The 14,277-nt window shown below is 42.8% G+C and overlaps 1 protein-coding gene across 1 annotated transcript in view; it reads right to left on the bottom strand.

The window, feature by feature from the left end:
- SLC13A5 (solute carrier family 13 member 5) overlaps positions 1 to 14,277 on the bottom strand; it is a 223,572-nt gene that overhangs the window by 113,654 nt on the left and 95,641 nt on the right. The window lies entirely within an intron of this gene.

The following is a 14,277-nucleotide window of genomic DNA, read 5'->3' as shown; positions in this document are numbered from 1 at the left end:
TATCAAACACAGACAGAGGCCCCGATTCAGCATGGATTGCAAAAGCAAAATCTTTCTCTAATGGGCAAAACCATGTGCACTGCAGGTGGGGCAAATGCTACATGCAGAGAGAGTTAGATTTGGAAATATCTACCGGACACTACAAAATATGAATTCATACATCAGTGGGTCTAATGCAGAGTTGAATACAAGTTACTTCTGCACAGCACATGTTCTGGAGCTGAGTGTACGCAACAACGGGAAATGCAGAGTCGTATGCCACTCAGTTGTATCCCCACTTGTGGGTGAAGGGGCATATTTGGGTGGACTATGCAACTTGTGCATGTGCTTAATTACGCCTGTTTTCACATGGATCTTTTGCATCAGCAACAATGGGTACCAGTTAATAATGATGATAGCTATGAATTCAAGCTTCAGGCAATGCAGAACCAATTATAACTGACTTGCGTTCAATACCCTGCTTAATGGTCTTCCCCATACCAGACTTCCACCCCTACAATCTGTTTTGTATGCAGCAGATAGATGATTTTCCCTTGTAGCACATTCTTCTGTCAGTCCATGCATTAGTTGCCTGTATTTTTCCAAATCCAATAAAAAATCTTCTCAATATACTGTATCTCCCAACTCAACCCTTTCGCTCTGCTCAAGACCTACATCCTTTATCCACATCCATTCCCAGTTACAGGACTTTTTTCTGCACAAACTCTGTGGAATGCCCTCTTAACACACACACACAATAGCCTCCAAACCTTCCAAAGCATTCCCTGAAAACACTCCTCTGCAGACATGCACATCAAATCCAGAATCACTCTCTTAACTTCCATAAGAACCCACTACAACATAGTTAACAGACAGATTATACAGTATGTGTTCTCTTTACACAATTAAAACCTACCCACTTACATGGACCACAGAAGAGGCCATCAAAGGGTTTGTTAAGTATATCATTTATGGTGGTGGTGGTGGTGGGGGTTGCTTTTATTTTTTCATAAAATACTACAACATTACGTGTGCGAGTTTTGTGGTTATTTTAATATTTAATATTGTAGATAAATAACATTGCTGAATGAATCTATTAAGCCTTTAATTTATTGATCAAAAGCACAATTGAGCCATAGTTGAGCAACAGTTTCACAATGATGACACATTATTTTGCAATAACTTATTAAACAATAGATCACATAAATTACTGGTAGAATGTTCAGGAAGAACATGTGGTAATATTATACAGTTTAAAATCCAGGCAAAATTCCAGTATAGATACTGTAGATTTTTATAATTTCATTGTAGTGAAATAACTGAATACATCTTAATGAATTTTTAAGAGATTATGGATAGCAGTTCCAAATCAATGGCACAAGGTTATGTTGGTTATGCTGAGAGTCTTCTGGTTCTCTTAACCCTTTGCCTGACATAGTCGCATCAGATAAGACCATGTCAGAAACGTCCACCGGCAGTATCTGGAAGGTGATCTTCTAGTAGGTGCCGGGCTCTTCAGGTGTGGCAGGTCCCCTGATCCCCCACAGTCCTCTCGGGCACAGCGTGAGGTAAGCAGCTACAGCTGCAGGAAAACAGGCTTCCTGCAGCGTGACATCACAGTGCTTAGGGCAGTCTTGTCTGCCTGCACTGCTATCCACAGTCTGAGGCTCTCAGCTCCCTGCAGCCCCGCCTCCTAACAAGCACTCCCGCCCTCTCCCATTTATATTTATATACATAGATAAAGTTGTTGTTTTTTGCTCTGTAAAACATTGTTTCTACAGTAAATATATCCCCAAAATTGTTTCTTTTTTTAAATTATCAAATTGTGTATTTAATAGATTTATAACCTTGATTCAGTATAATATTATTGTCATATCTTCATATTTGTTAAAGATTATATATACCGAATCAGGTTTAAATAGCCATTATTTACATAATATGAGAATTAAAAAAAAATCAACAATTTTAGGGAAATTTTTAGAAAAAATATTAGCCAGTGAAATGGTTAAGCACTGCGGACATGAGGCACTTTGCATATAATCGCACCTAAGATACAAGGTCCCTTACTCAGCATGTATCGCTTGTATTATCGGGAAACTGCGCAGGCACCAGCTCATTCTGCACATGTGCATAGCGGGTCCTGCGTGTGGATCGCATTTATACAGCAGCCTCTGCCTGGTTGACAAGGGCTGGGGCGGAGACACGCAGCCTTTCCGAAAACACGGGCGATTCGCACCCTTTTCTGGAAGTGGCGAGACTAAGGTCTGTGTCTCGGACACGGATTTTTGGCCTTGCAAGGCCCCTTTGCGATGGCCAGTCCGAGTAAGTCGAGTATGCCCTGAGAAGAAACTGCACCACTGCAAGATGCTACAAGTGGATGCCTCAGTGATAATGAAATCGGCTGCGGCATTAGCAGAAAGACGCCATCGCAGTGCGGCAAAGATGCTCTCTGATTTCTCCATGGTATCCCATTTTAAATAGAAGGAAAAAGCCTGAGAAGGGTATATCACTGCTTTATAAATAGCCCCTTTAGTACTATTCGATGGCAGAGGAAATAAATCAATCTTGTAGAATATCAACAGATATGCTCTTGGCAATCCCATTACTAAAATATATTCCAGCTATACACGTTACTATATAATTGATTCTATAAATAACACAGCAGTATAATAAAATACAAACATTTGAAACTATAAACAACTTAGGACATTATTTATAGATGGACGCAGCCAGATCTGCGTCCATCTCCTCACATGCTGGGGGCCGCCCAGCATGTATGAGGCCACCTCCCAATGCGTCCGCAATTAGATTACATTGTAACTAAGGTTGACCCCTGGTTGTGCAGCCGCCATTTCTTTTCTGAGCGGCTGCGTGTGACGTCATGCAGCCTCCCCTGAAAACAGTCTCACCCCTGCCCCCGTTCGGGACACCCTGCCCCCTCAACGCTGCGATGACACCCCCTGACGGCCAGCGCTGTCAATCACACTGTGGCCGCGTGCGCAGAACACCCAAATGCAGCCACTGCATTCGGGTCTGAATTAGGCCCTTAAACATCAAAACAAAAAAAGCCAATGTGGGTGAGCAGTTCAACAGATTTGTAATGTATAAGAGTTATTACTATACTGAATAATAGGATTAACCCAGATTTCCTGCATTCCAAAACCATGACATTTATAACCAAGCATATACAGTATGGGATGTGACGGTTTAACCACAGAGCACTTCTTCCATGAATTTGCATATTAAAAGATTATTGTGTTAGCAGCTTCAGTATATGCTAAAGCAGTATTGTCATAGTATTGTCATCACCCTCTTAGAACTTTAAAGAAATTAGTAAATAATTCAAGCAGACAACGCTGTAAGAACATGTTTTACATTTACTGACGATAGCAAGATTGTATAGTGTTTAGATGGGTTCACACTATAGGCCAATCTTGCAATCCGAGATAGATTGCAACGACCATCATATAATGTGTACACTCAAATCCACCCAATTCACTGGTTCTGCACATCAGATGGGACGATGCCACGGATAACACGTGTTGTTACATTAAGCTTGTAACAATGTATTGCGTTGTTGTACAGCGGAGCCTGTAGTGTGTACAGTGATGCAATCAATATACTGTATCTTTACATTGCATCGCCACAACGCTGATTCGGCACATTGTTCAGGTGTGTACCCAGCTTAGTTCAACGGTTGCTTACAGTATAATATACAATGGTATATTGTTTGGGATATCCGAGTATGTACCTTCAGTGGCGCACCCAGGGGGGGTTTCCGAGTACCCAGAAACCCCCCTCCACTAAAAAAAAAAAAAAAAAATTTTTTTTAATAGCTGCATGAGTATTATTAATGGCTGTCTAGCGTCCTCTGCAGCCTGCTGTCTTCCTGGTGGCACTTGTAAGTGCAATAAAAGTTTACTTTATTTTAATTATAGTACATATATATCCATGTGCATACATATATACACATGTATATAAATACATACATATAAACACACACACACACACACACACACACACACACACACACACACACACACACACACACACACATATGATAGATATATATACATACATGTGTATATATATGTGTACTGTATGTGTGTGTACACATATATATATATATATATATATGTATGCATGTTTAATATGCTATGTATATGTGTATGTGTGTGTGTATGTGTATATATATAAATATATATATGTGTAGATATATATATATATATATACATCCAAAAATAGAGGAGCACTCACCAGTCTTCAAAAAACAAGTTTTCTTTATTTTCAATGAATCATATGAAGCAGGGGTGTATCGACGTTTCGGTCCCCAACTGGGACCTTTGTCAAGAACATCTAGTATTGTTAATAGCTCCCATTTATACCCAAATGTGGCCCTCCCACCAATCATCCAATTAGAGGCATCCCAAATTTTATATATTAAAATACAGACATCATACAACAAATACAAACATGACTTACTAACATATAACAGTAAATGTGCAAATTTCTTACTTTAAAACCATATATCCATTGTGAACCGCCGTAATGACTGTTGTAGTTACTTCAAAAACGGCGTGCGTTCCACTGCGTCCCGCACTTCCGGTCTGTGGAACGCACGCTCCGGTCACGTGACCGGAAGTGTGTACTTCAACTGGTGAAGATAAACTAGAGTGTTACACAGATCTCCGTGCTTCCTGTCTCTGGAACACAAGTTCCAGTGTCATATCAGGAAGTGGTGTAGGTAAACAGTGTGAATTACCACCGTTACCATAGCAATCAGTGGTATAATTATAAAAGGAACTATAGGAGTATCCATATATTGGCGAGTATCACTATGGATATATGTATATCAAACAAGGCCATATTTGGCTAATGTTACAAGGACTCTGGTGTGTTCTAATTGCAATCTAATATTGTAAAACTATATTATCATTATCTAGTTTATTTATCTATTAACAAATTTCAGCAATTAAGGGCATAGGCACAGACCATCCTTATTGTGGAAATCATGAGTCGCGGAAAAAATATTGAGAAAAACAAAAAATAAACATAAAAAATAAAAATAAAAAGTAAAAAAAATGTATTTACTGAAGATGTGAATTTAGAGAATTATTCCAAAAATATCCCATAGTGAATGCCTTCATTTAGGCCTCGCGGGCGAATAGTGTCAAGCTGGTAGATCCATGATGCCTCTCGTTGCAACAATAGTTTTGCTCTGTCTCCTCCCCTTTTCAGGGGTAGTATCCGATCTATGATCATGCATTTGAGTGATGCCAGGGTATGTTTTGCCTCGTAGAAGTGCCTTGCGACAGGCTTGTCTGAATGACCAACACTTAGTGCTGTTCTGATGGATAGGCGATGATTCGCCATTCTCTCTCTGAATGGACGAATCGTTTTGCCCACATACATCAGAGAGCATGGGCACATAAGTATGTAAATGATAAAATCAGACGTGCAGCTTACTCGCTGCTGAATTCTAATTTTCTTTCCAGTATGTGGATGATGGAAATATTCACCAGAGTTCATACTTCTGCAAGTAGTGCAGTTGACACATCGATAACACTCCATTTTCTGTGGTTGTAGCCATGAGTCAGAGTCAGATTTTAGTAATCTATCAGGTTGCATAAGGATATCTTTCAAATTCCGCCCCCGTTTGAAGCTAATTAGAGGCTTAGTTGGTAGATATTTGTTGAGGGCTGGATCACTCTTCACCACCGGCCAGAGATTTCTTACTGCTTGTCGTACTGCTGAGCCTGCAGTGTCAAATGTAGTAGTGACCACAAATGGATTTTGCACCTTCTCTTGTTTCCTCCGGTTTCCAGAGGAGAATATCTTCCGGGCTTTATGCAAGCAGTTATTGATAATCTGTTCGCTATATCCTCTAGAGAAAAATCTCAATTTCATCTCTTCAAGTTGTATATTCGCTGTATCTGGGTCTGAATTGTTGCGAAGTACTCGCAAAAATTGTGAGACCGGCATGTTTAATTTAAGAGAACCAGGATGGTAACTTCCAAACTGTAACAAAGTGTTGCGATCCGTGGATTTCCTGAATAGTCTGTGTCCATACCCAAATTCTGTGGCATAGATGGTCACGTCTAAAAAGTTAATTTCATTTCTACTGAACGCCATAGTCAGCCTAATCGGAGAGTCCAGATCATTGAGGCTCTTCAACATATTTTGAAGTGCCACCTCACTATCCGTCCAGACCAGGAATATGTCGTCTATAAAGCGACGATAGAAGCCGATACTATCTCCAAACAGCGGAAGTATCTGTGTATTCTCATAAGTATCCATAAACAAATTTGCATACGATGGCGCAATGCTGCTTCCCATCGCAGTACCAGCTGTCTGGAGATAGTATCGGCCCCCATATTGGAAATAATTGCACGTTAGAGTTAATTCCAGTAGATCAATCAAGAATTCAATCGGTGGTGAACCCGTGTGTGTTCGAGTTAAAGCTCGGCGAACAGCCATCAGTCCTTCATTATGTGGTATGACAGTGTATAAGGACGCCACGTCCATCGTCACCAGGATTCCATGTTTAGATGCCGGAAGTACCTTTATCATTCTCAAGAAGTCATTAGTGTCCTTTATGTGGCTCACTGTGTTTATCACACATTTCTGTAGAAAACTATCTAAGTATTGTGCCACAGGTGAAAATAAGGAGTTACGGGCCGATATTATTGGTCGGCCCGGGGGTTTCACTAACGTTTTATGTATTTTAGGTGTCAAATACAAAATGGGACAAATAGGATATTCAGTCTTGAGAAAGGATAATGTATCGGCATCTATCCAGCCATTGCTGAAACCTATGTCTAGACTAGTGTCTAAACGTTTTTTAAAAGATATTGTGGGGTCACCCCCCAATATCTTATATGTGTCACTGTCTGACAGTTGTCTAATTGCTTCGTTGTCATAATCCTTAGTGTCTAGTACCACCACCGCGCCCCCCTTATCGGCTGGGCGTATTGTCAATAAGGGATTATTTTTCAAATCTCTAAGTGCTTTTTTCTCAAGGGGATTTAAATTAAACCTCATATGTCTTTGTCGGGAGAGTGATTCCTGTATATTGCAATCCAGTAACCTGGTAAAGGTTTTGATACTGGGGTTTAGTGAGGGTGGGTCATATGTACTCTTCTTTTTAAATTTTGTTTTAGTGTAATCCATTTTACAGGTGTCTTGAAATTTTTCAGTAAGCCTTAGTTTTCTACCTAGTTTGAATTTATCAACCGACCACCGAAAATATCAACATGTCAGTGTCAACTTTGTGTATGTTGTTACATTATTTATTAACATTCTGAACACGTCAACATCCTGACAAGGGAACCACTTGACCCTTAGAAGATAGGTCACGAGGAACAAAGATGAAGTGGACTGATGTTAAAGGAAGTAGGATTGTGATAGATGACACATAGGAGTATATGCAATTGCGGTCGAATTCCCGAAATTGTCGAAAAACTGTACTTTTTCGCCCCCCCAAAAAAATCGACAATGCAATTCAGTACTTTCCGTCAAAAAAACGGACTTTCAAAATTCGACTTTTTCAAATTCGACATTTGTCAAATTCGACATTTCTGCAATGGTACAAATGCAGCAATTCGCCAAAAGTATATTCAATTGAAGTTTGGAAATTCGACAACAGTGCTTTTAGACAGTAAATTCGTCATTTTCAATTCGCCACACTTTGGTGGGGGAATCTAATAAAAAATGTTTAAAACATGTTTTTTTTGGTGTTTTTTTTTATTGGTAATAGCATATCTATTTATATTAGAAGGGATTAGGTAATTGGTTTGTCTATTTTGGAGGCACAAGTATTATTTATATATTTTTAAAAATATTATTATTTTTTAAAATGGAATGGTAAAATCCTGAAAAAAAATGGCGTGGGGTCCCCCCTCCAAAGCATAACCAGCCTCGGGCTCTTCGAGCCGGTCCTGGTTCTAAAAATCCGGGGGGGAAAATGACAGGGGATCCCCCGTATTTTTAAAACCAGCACCAGGCTCTGCGCCTGGTGCTGGTGCAAAAGATACGGGGGACAAAAAGAGTAGGGGTCCCCCGTATTTTTTACACCAGCATCGGGCTCCACTAGCTGGACAGATAATGCCACAGCCGGGGGTCACTTTTATACAGCGCCCTGCGGCCGTGGCATTAAATATCCAACTAGTCACCCCTGGCCGGGGTACCCTGGGGGAGTGGGGACCCCTTCAATCAAGGGGTCCCCCCCAGCCACCCAAGGGCCAGGGGTGAAGCCCGAGGCTGTCCCCCCCATCCAAGGGCTGTGGATGGGGGGCTGATAGCCTTGAGAAATTTGAAAGAATATTGTTTTTTTCCAGTAGTACTACAAGTCCCAGCAAGCCTCGCCCGCAAGCTGGTACTTGGAGAACCACAAGTACCAGCATGCGGGAGAAAAACGGGCCCACTGGTACCTGTAGTTCTACTGGAAAAAAAATACCCAAATAAAAACAGGACACGCACACCGTGATAGTAAAACTTTATTACACACATGTCGACACACACATACTTACCTATGTTCACACGCCAACCTCTGTCCACTTGTCCAAGTAGAATCCACGTGTACCTGTGAATAAAATTATACTCACCTCAATCCAGTGTCCGGATCTTTTAAAATAATCCTCGTACTTGGCAAAACAACAAAATGAACACCCGGACCAAACGGACTGAAAGGGGTCCCATGTTTACACATGGGACCCCTTTCCACGAATGCCGGGACCCCACGTGACTGCTGTCACAGAAGGTTCCTTCAGCCAATCAGGAAGCGCTACTTCGTAACACTCACCTGATTGGTTGTATGCGCGTCTGCTGTCAGACAGCGCATCGCACAGCTCCCTCCATTAGTTTCAATGGTGGGAACTTTGCGGGTAGCGGTGGGGTTACCCGCGGTCAGCGGCTGACCGCGGGTGACCTCACCGCTGACGCAAAGTTCCCACCATTGAATATAATGGAGAGGCTTTGCGATGCGCTGTCTGACAGCTCAGACATGCATACAGCCAATCAGTAGAGTGCCAGGACGTTGCGCTCGCTGATTGGCTGAAGAGACCTTTCTGTGACAGCAGTAAAGTCCGTTTGGTTCGGGTGTTCGTTTTTTTTTTTTTTGCCAAGTACGAGGATTATTTTAAAAGATCCGGACACTGGATTGAGGTGAGTATAATTTTTTTCACAGGTACCCCGGATTCTTCAGGACGAGGTGGGCGTGGCAGTCGGCGGGTCAACATAGGTAAGTATGTGTGTGTCGGCAGGTGTGAAATAAAGTTTTACTTTCAAGGTGTGCGTGTCCTGTTTTTATTTGGGTATTTTTTTTCCAGTAGAACTACAGGTACCAGCGGGCCCGTTTTTCTCCCGCATGCTGGTACTTGTGGTTCTCCAAGTACCATCTTGCAGGGGAGGCTTGCTGGGACTTGTAATACTACTGGAAAAAACAATATTCTTTCAAATTTCTCGAGGCTATCAGCCCCCCATCCGCAGCCCTTGGATGGGGGGGGACAGCCTCGGGCTTCACCCCTGGCCCTTGGGTAGCTGGGGGGACGACCCCTTGATTGAAGGGGTCCCCACTCCCCCAGGGTACCCCGGCCAGGGGTGACTAGTTGGATATTTAATGCCACGGCCGCAGGGCGCTGTATAAAAGTGACCCCCGGCTGTGGCATTATCTGTCCAGCTAGTGGAGCCCGATGCTGGTGTAAAAAATACGGGGGACCCCTACTTTTTTTGTCCCCCGTATTTTTTGCACCAGCACCAGGCGCAGAGCCCGGTGCTGGTTTTAAAAATACGGGGGATCCCCTGTCATTTTTCCCCCCGGATTTTTAGAACCAGGACCGGCTCGAAGAGCCCGAGGCTGGTTATGCTTTGGAGGGGGGACCCCACGCAATTTTTTTCCGGGTTTTTTTACCAGTTTTTCCCGTTTTTAAAAAATTGGATCAAAATCCGTCAAATCGGCCGTTTTTCGACAGCGGGACTGTCGAATCCATTTTTTATTGAATATGGTAAATTTCGGCACCCACTTGCCGGAATTTGACGGTCGAATTGTGTTGAATTAAAAAACGGGCGAAAAATTGCCGCGATTCGCCGGTAATTGCATATACCCCTAATGCTGATAAATAGGTAAATGAAAGAAGACATGCAGAAAATTAAATTCCAACTTTCCCTGTGCAAAGGCTGCATATTCGTGAGGCCTGTTAGGGGCCCATTTATCACATAATGGGGGTGATTCCGATTTGTTCGCTCGTTATTTTTTTCCTCTACGGAGCGATTAGTCGCAAACGGCGCATGCGCAATGTACGCAGTGCGCCTGCGCCAAGTAAATTAGCACAAAAATTTGGTAATTTACTCACAGCATAACAAAGTTTTTTCATCGCTCTGCTGATCGTAGTGTGATTGACAGGAAGTGGGTGTTTCTGGGCGGAAACTGGCCATTTTATGGGAGTGTGCGGAAAAACGCAGGCGTTCGAGTTGCAAAACGCAGGAGTGGCTGGAGAAACGGGGGAGTGGCTGGGCGAACGCTGGGTGTGTTTGTGATGTCAAACCAGGAACGAAAAGGACTGAGCTGGTCGCAATGGCTGAGTAAGTCTGGAGCTACTCAGAAACTGCGGGGTAATCGTTACGAGAAAATTAGCGAAGCTTTCGTTAGCAATTCTGCTATGCTAAGATACACTCCCAGAGGGCGGCGGCTTAGTGTGTGCAATGCTGCTAAAAGCAGCTAGCGAGCGAACAACTCGGAATCACCCCCAATATTTGTGACTATTTTGGGTATTAGCGGCAAATATTAAGTATCCTTGCAATGTATGTAGGAGGGACCGCAGCAGATATCTCCAAGACCTGCTGCGATCCCTCCATTCCTGCAGCAGGTTTCTTTGGCTAATGTGATGCTGCCAAATGTATCAGTATCCAGAATGCAAAGCATTCCCGATTACTGCCATCTGCTCATTGTAGCCTATATTATTATTATTATGCTGCTTTATTTATATGGCGCCACAAGGGATCCGCAGCACCCATTACGGAGTACATAAACAAATGAGCAAAAAAAAAAAAAAAGCACTTACAGTACAAGACAATATCGGACAAGTCCAGGGCTTAGGTGCCAGCAAAGGGAGTATGTAGTATAAGATAGTGTGAGTAAGAGAAGGAAAGGCACATGAGGGGAGAAGGCCCTGCTCGTGTGAGTTTACAATATAAGGCCTACCCATCGTGTTTGTAGCTGGCTGACCAGAGGAACCCTCCCCAGAAGTGGCCTCTGTGCTTAGCAAGGACCGCACATGTGCAGAAGACTCGGCAGCCATTACAGCACATCGCAGGGACGGCTCCTTTCAGAGCCCCTGTCCCTGCAGGTGCTGGATAGTCTGTATCTCAGGATACAGACTAAAGTGTGCTAGAAGCACCAGAGCAGACAGCGACACCGCAGGCAGGAAAGAAAACTGCATGGGTTGCGAAAGGTGCAGGGTGTTAGATTGAACACTACATAAGCACCAAAACTTGTATGTTGTGGCCATGGTGGTGAAAGCTGCTTAATACAAAGCTGTGCAGTTTCCTCTGTATTAACCTTTTTATATGTCTACGTGAAAGACTGGTTCACATTAATGTTAGAAAAAAAAAAGATACGTACGTTGCATCTTTGATGCCCATGGGGCAGATGTACTAGCCCTGGAGAGTGAGAAAGCAGAGAGAGATAAAGTTCCAGCCAATCAGCTCCTGTCATTTGTCAAACACCCTCTCTCCACTTTATCTCTCTCCACTTAGTACATCTCCCCGCATGTCTTATTTGCTATTTATGATTTTATTGGTTATGTTACTTTTTATTATATTACCCCAAAAAATGACTTAATGGAAAAAAAAGAAAAAGGAAAAACAATATTGTCTCATTCGGCGTTAAGTGGAACTAAAGGAGAACAAAACCTCACAAATGAACAATGCATCTATTCATACATCTCACAGTAATAAGTCAGTTTTACACTGGTTCACTTAAGTTCTGGCTCTTTCAGTAAAGGGGAAGGCTGTCAGAGAGGTAGTTTTGTGCTGTATAAAACTATTTTTTAATGTTATATGTAAAATACATAAAAAAAGGCCTACTGCGTATAGTAGTTAACATGGTAGTGTAAATATTTGTCAAAATAATTTACTGAAGATGTCAGTATTAAACGAAAAATTGCAGTGTGCAGTCAACAACTATTAAGTGGATTGTAGTGGAAGTAATAAATGTAGTTCTGACACTGAAAGGAAGTAAATGCTTTTTACATGTGACAAAATAACGAGCAATATAATTGGGAAAATATGTATAACAATGGCAGCTTTCTTTTCACTTAGCTTCATAACTTAGAACTTGATACCAGACGGGTTCTGCTACTACATAAAAACCTAATTCAAAGTTGATCGCAAAAGCAAAATCTTCCTTTAATGGGCAAAACCATGTGCATTGCAGGTGGGGCAGATGTAACACGTGCAGAGAAAGTTAGATTTGGGTGGGGTGCGTTCAAACTGAAATCTAAATTGCAGTGTAAAAATAAAGCACCCAGTATTTACCCTGCACAGAAACAATAAAAACCACCCAAATCTAACTATCTGTGCACGGTACATCTGCCCCACCTACACTGCACATGGTTTTTGGCCATTAGAGGAAGAGTGTGCTTTTGCAATCAATCTTGAATTAGGCCCTAAGTGGCTTACTCATCAAATTGCAGAAAACCTAAATTTTTGATTCATTCCATACTACATTTAAAGGGGTAAATTAGGATTTAGGGCCTGCTTCAGAATGGATCGCTATTCAGAGAAATTGCAGTTGTCTGTGAGTAGAAAGGCGCCGCCCTGACAGGAAGAAAAAAAGCCCAGTGCAAAATTGCGAATGCATCGCAGATCGCTATCCACTCGTCAATGCATACGCACTTCCTGGAACATCGAAAAAACTTTGCTGTCTGAGCAAATGTGAGTACAGATGGGTCCACGGTTATCTTAACTAGTTTTCTGCGCCTAGGCACAACATGATTTATTAGCATAAACCCTTCAACTATTGTTCTCAACTGCAATACAATACAGAGAACAATACAGCAGGGGATTAAGTAATTACAGCAGGGGATTAAGTCCGACTGGCCAGTGTCAGTTAATCCTATAAAGGTCAAGATAAATGTGGACCCATCTGTAGGTCTGAGGCTGCCACTAATCTGCGATTGAGACGGCCTGGAAGTGGTCTGTGCTGACATCAGAGACCCTTCCCATAAATGCCTGGGCACGCCTGCTTTTTTTCTAACACACCCAGAAAACGTCAGGTTTCCGCCCAGAAACGCCAGCATGCTTTCAGTCAAACAGCAGCTACATTGCGATTACGATCTGTACTCATTTTGTCGGTATTACCCCTTGCGCGTGCGCAATGCGTATGCTACGCATGCGCAGTCATTCGATAACCGCTCGATTTGCAATTTCTCTGAATAGCAATCCATGCTGAATTAGGCCCTTAGTTCCATCGGGCAGTAGTTGACAACATGACAATAAACCCCGCTCACTGCCTAGGTGTCATCCTTTATTCTGAACTGCAGGGCCATAACTAGGGGGGTGCCGAGTGTGCTCATAGGTACTGTGGGCGGAGAAACTGAACCCTTCCCCCACAAATACACAGTGACCGGCCAGCACCAGTGATCGCATCCATCGCCGTCTACCTGCAGTGTTGCAGCTGGCCTGTCTCCCTTGAAGGGAGTTCTTTCTCTCAGCTGTCAGCATTGTTACAAGCAGAGCTGCAAAGTTCCGGAGCTCTGCCTTCCACTTACCGCGTGGCACACACGTGAGTCTAGGAGGGAGAGTCTGGAGCAGTAGCATACCGAGGCAGCGGTCTGGTGAGTCACACACACACACACACACGAACACACACACACACACACACACACGCACACACACACACACACACACACACACACACACACACACACACACTGGACTCCACGGCTCTTCACTGATCGTCCCTGACTGTTCCCTACACTCACCCTCACTACTTCAGTTCCTACTCCCACCCTCACTTACTGCTCTCTATAACAACCCTCACTCAACTGTTCTCTACACTCACCCTCACTGCATCCTACTCCCTCCCTCCCTTACTGTGTGGCATACTGTAAGGGGTACTGTTGTGTGGCATAATGTGTATACTGTAAATGGAACTACTAGGGCATACTGTGTATAAGGGGTACTACTGTGGCGTACAGTGTATAAGGGATACTATTGTGGCATACTGTGTAAAGGGTGTTTGATTGTATGGCAAAGTGTTAAGCAGGTGTACTACTGTTTGGTGTACTGTGTATAAGGGTA

The sequence above is a fragment of the Pseudophryne corroboree genome, chromosome 2, assembly GCF_028390025.1.
Source record: "Pseudophryne corroboree isolate aPseCor3 chromosome 2, aPseCor3.hap2, whole genome shotgun sequence".
Classification (NCBI taxonomy): Eukaryota; Metazoa; Chordata; class Amphibia; order Anura; family Myobatrachidae; genus Pseudophryne; species Pseudophryne corroboree.
The sequence above is the reverse complement of the archived record's forward strand: the minus strand, read 5'-3'. Positions and strand labels throughout refer to the sequence as shown.